Source organism: Acomys russatus, chromosome 9, assembly GCF_903995435.1.
Source record: "Acomys russatus chromosome 9, mAcoRus1.1, whole genome shotgun sequence".
In the NCBI taxonomy this organism is placed as follows: Eukaryota; Metazoa; Chordata; class Mammalia; order Rodentia; family Muridae; genus Acomys; species Acomys russatus.
The window spans coordinates 5,708,789-5,713,406 of record NC_067145.1 but is presented as its reverse complement, the minus strand read 5'-3'; the positions used below and the strand labels follow the sequence as shown (position 1 = coordinate 5,713,406).

The window sequence follows — 4,618 nt, the reverse complement described above, 5'->3', positions numbered from 1 at the left end:
TTCTCATAGGGTATCAAGTCTCTTCTTGGCTACCTGCTGTCCTTCCTCTGAGTGCCACCAGGTCTCCCCCTCCAGGGGACATGGTCAAATGTGAGGCACCATAGTACGTGAGAAAGTCATATCACACTCTCCACTCAACTGTGGAGAATATCTAAAGAGGCTTAATATGTCATAAGAAAACAAAGAGGCAACCAAATGAATTTTAAAAAAACTTATACTTACCAAAAGTAAAACATCAATAAAGAGAAATTATAATTGAAAAAGAAGAGCAACAATTGTGGTGCTGAAATTATAATAGAAGGCCTCAACAAACATCATCAGACATAAGAAAGAATTAATAAAATCCCGGGACATGGAAAGGCATTTGTCAACAGAAGACACACACTAATTGCCAGGGAAATGTAAGTAAAAGTCAGGAAAGTGACACCTTACAACTTTGGGGGTGATTATTTTCAAAAACACAAGAAAATTTTGGTGAGTATGTAGAAAAGAAAAGGAAACCTCACACACTATTGATGGGGATGCAAATTGGTCCAGCCACTCTAAGAGTAGAATATAAAGTGCTCTGAGCAAATAAAAGACAAAACTACAGCATGCCCCCAGCATTTAAGGGAGGGAGTATGTAACTGAAGGAAATGAAATTAGCACGTCCTGAGGACAGTTGTGTTCACTGTTCATAGAAGCACTATTCATCATAGCCAAGTCATGGGGGAAAGTAATGGTTAAAGAAGCTATGGCTAAGTCCTCTTGCCCATCTTGCAAGATGGCAGGTGAAAAAGCCGGGAAGCCTGACACGAAGGAGAAGAAGCCTGCGGCCAAGAAGGCTAGTGGTGATGCTGCTCCCCAAGCAGCCGATATAGCCAAAAAGGGTGGTGACCCTAAGGTTAAGAAGACCAAGAAGTGGAAGCGCCATTGCAGCCGGAACCCTGTCCTGGTTAGAGGAATTGGCAGGTACTCGCGATCTGTCATCTATTCCAGAAAGGCCTTGTGCGAAAATACTTAGATGCTGAGACCAAGGTTGAGAGGAGGAAGAAGGAGGAAAGGTCCTTGCTACTGTCACAAAAGTAATCTGTGGTGACAAGAAGGGCGGTACCCGTGTGGTGAAGCTTCAATAAATTGCGTAGGTATTATCCTACTGAAGACGTGCCTCGGAAGCTGCTGAGCCACGGCAAAAAGCCTTTCAGGCAGCACGTGAGAAAGCTGTGGTGTGCCAGCATCACTCCTGGGACCGTCCTGATCATCCTCACTGGGCGCCACAGGGGCAAAAGAGGAGTTTTCCTGAAGCAACTTGGAAGTGGCTTGCTGCTTGTGACTGGACCTCCTGCCATCAACAGAGTTCCTCTGCGCAGAACACACCAGACATTGCTCAGAACACACCAGAAGTTTGTCATCGCCACATCTACGAAAGTTGATATCAGCGAGGTTAAAAGCCCTAAACATCGGACTGACGCTTACTTCAAGAAGAAGCAGCTGTGCAAGCCCAGGCACCAGGAGGGCGAGATCTTTGACACAGACAAGGAGAAATACGAGATTCCCGAGCAGTGCAGGGCTGACCAGAAAACTGTGGACTCGCAGATTTTGTCAAAGATCAAAGCCATTCATCAGCTGCAGGGGATGGATGCCTGCGATCTCATTTCTCCCTGACAAATGGGATGTATCCTCACAAACTGGGATTCTAAGTTGCTAACAACCTAATTAAACAGCTTCGTACCTTTAAAAAAAAAAAAAGAAGGTATGGCTATATATGCACAAATATGATATATATATATATATATGCATTTATAGGTATAATGTATCTAGACATTATCTTATATGACTTAAAAACTGCATCAACACTAAAAATTTAAAGATCCAACAACATATAAATAACAAAGAAATCACAACACACACAAAAATATGCTTATAATGAGTATGTATATGTAATTCATAAGCATATAAGATATAATTATATTATATATGAAAACATAAATTAATCTTAAGAATAATGTAAGCCTATTTTAATTTCCTTTCATATTTGTATATTTTATTAAGCTTCTACAGCTGTAAGTTTCGATGTTTTTCCAAAAGGCCTTTTGTGTTAGCTGTCTCTCCGCATAGTCCTTCCTTTACCTAATCTCCCAACCTTCATCTCCTTTAATAAGCCTGTTTCGGTTTCCCTGTTATCTCTCTACAGTATTATGTTATTGGTTTTTTTCTTTCTTTCTTTCTTGGGAAATCCCATTCTTCATCCCGGCCGCTTACTAGGTACCTAACCTTTCCAAGGACATATTGTTACGTCCATAGATCAGTACATTGCTCAGCCCTCATCAGAGAAGCTTTTTCTTGCAGTAGACAGAGCGGTTCACCACTGGTCAAGGTGCAGATAGTGACAGACTCTGGATCGCTCAGTGCTAAATGGATGTCTTTCTAGATGCCATGCCCTCAAGGCCCAGGGAGTCTATGTAAAAGAAGAAGCAAAAAGGTTGTAGGAGCCAACAGTGATTGATGAGTCCAGGAAAACAGTGTCTTTCCAAAATAACAGGATTGATACATATCTGCATTCGCAGAGGTTATGGGAGCGTACACAACCCTGCAGAAGTCCAAGCCAGGCAAAAGTCCCAGCAATTAAAAAGAGAAAGAAGGCACAAGCTCCCACTCTTACCCAAGATGCCATTTACAATTGATACATACTGCGAAAGGGGAAATCAGTTTTATACAAAAAAAGAGTCTCACTGGTCATATGAGCCACACTCCAGGGCAGGCCCCATGGTCAAGAGTAGGTGGTTAGCACAAAAAGAACTCCTGTCATTTTGTTTTTTGGTGTGTATATTATTTTTGTTTTAAGATTTTATTTTATCTTATGAAATCTTGTTTGTTTTTGCTTTTCTTGAGAGGGAGAACATAAATTGTACGGGCATTGACTTAGAATTACCTGGGAGGAGGTGGGGAAGGAAAAAAAGCATGATCAAAATATATTTTGTGGAAAACACTATAAACAAAAAACATCATGTACTTCTGCAATACATGGATGTAATAAAAATCTTTTTTGATTTTTTTCATTACTTTAGTTTGTCCATTAATACTTAAAAAATATTACAAGTGGCTGGGCACAGTGGTGCACACCTGTGATCCTAGTAATTAGGGAGGCAGAGTCAGGTGGATCTCTGAGAGTTCGAGGCCAGCCTAGTCTACAAAGTGAGTCAAGGACATCCAAGGCTACACAGAGAAACCCTGTCCTGAAAAACAACAACAACAACAAAAAGAATATTACAAGCAAAAAACAAAAAAACAAAAACAGTTCCAAAACCCAGATACCACCACAATCACGCACATATAACAAGAGCAGGTTCCTGCCCTGGGCCCACCCAAGGCTTGTTCTGTCCATACTAAGCCATGGAAGGGACAGAAGCTCTACTCCTCCCTCTCTCCATGCAATTATGATGAGTTCTTGGAGTGCAAGACTCATTGCCATCAATTGTGCGCTTTCTGCTGAGATAGCCACCTTTAGTGGGCCACAAAACAGAGTGAATGAGAAAAAGATTCCTATGAGGGATAACGATTAGGGTTAAGCAGGGAGACTAAGCACGGTAGGGGACAAGAGAAGTTAGTGTGCCTTATGGACATGTCTGATATTTTCAAAGAGGACATTTTAATAATGAGAAGGAAGCTATATTATTCACCGAACTGCACAATTACATTTATATAAAGTATTCAAGAGTTTAAACTGTTAGAAAGTAGAATGTTAGTTTCCAGATAGGATGTGAAAGAAAAGGAAAGAGAGGTTTTCTCAGTCGTGAAGAGTCTGTTTTACAAGGTAGAAAGTTTCCAGGGACCATCAGTTGGCATTTAGTTAACTCCATTATATCAAACGTTTCAATCACTAACGTGGTAACATTTTATTATTGTTTGAGAATTTCTTATTATGCCTATGTTTCCACCCAATCCATCCCCCGCTCCTCCCCTTCCATGTTTCCCATATTCTCACATCATTTTCTCTCTCAAATTTATATGTGCTTTCTAAAATCCACTGAGTCCACTATGTACTGCTTTTATATTCTCTCTCTCACTACACATGAAGGGAAATTTGTCTCATAAATAACATGAGCAAAAGTTCTTCATAATTAATACTTATTTGAATACTACAAAGAGCCTGTCGTAAGTGTGCAGCATGCATACATATATTTTCTTTGTCTCTGTCATATCATACTCCCTCCTCCCTCCCTGTGTATATGTACATTTCATCATGTACATATATGTGTGTGTGTATGTATGCAGTAAAAATGGTAATCCACAAAGGAATTGATATTTGAATTTGAATAATTCTTTCTTCAAGTGACTCTTTCTGCTTCTCTGAGAAGCAAGTATTCATGTGAGAGGAGCCTTTTAGTGGACTATTTTATTGTTAGCAGGACTGAAGCACTTAGCCGTCAATAATTTAGCCATTTATGCTTTCAACATCGCTTGTTGAAAAATTGATTTGACCTTTGTCCACAGACTGCTGAGTCGGACCTGTCAATGATTCATCAACTTTTGCAGTTCCCTTGTAACTCATGACCATGTGGCAACTTCAGCTCTTGAGAGAAGAATTAGTAAATCAATTTGCTTCCCAGAGAAGGGATGTATTTTCAAACAGGTTCAT

At 40.1% G+C, this 4,618-nt stretch overlaps 1 pseudogene; it reads left to right on the top strand.

The window, feature by feature from the left end:
* The first annotated feature begins 763 nt into the window (after positions 1-763).
* Positions 764-1,679, top strand: LOC127193737 (60S ribosomal protein L6-like; annotated as a pseudogene).
* The last annotated feature ends 2,939 nt before the right edge of the window (positions 1,680-4,618 follow it).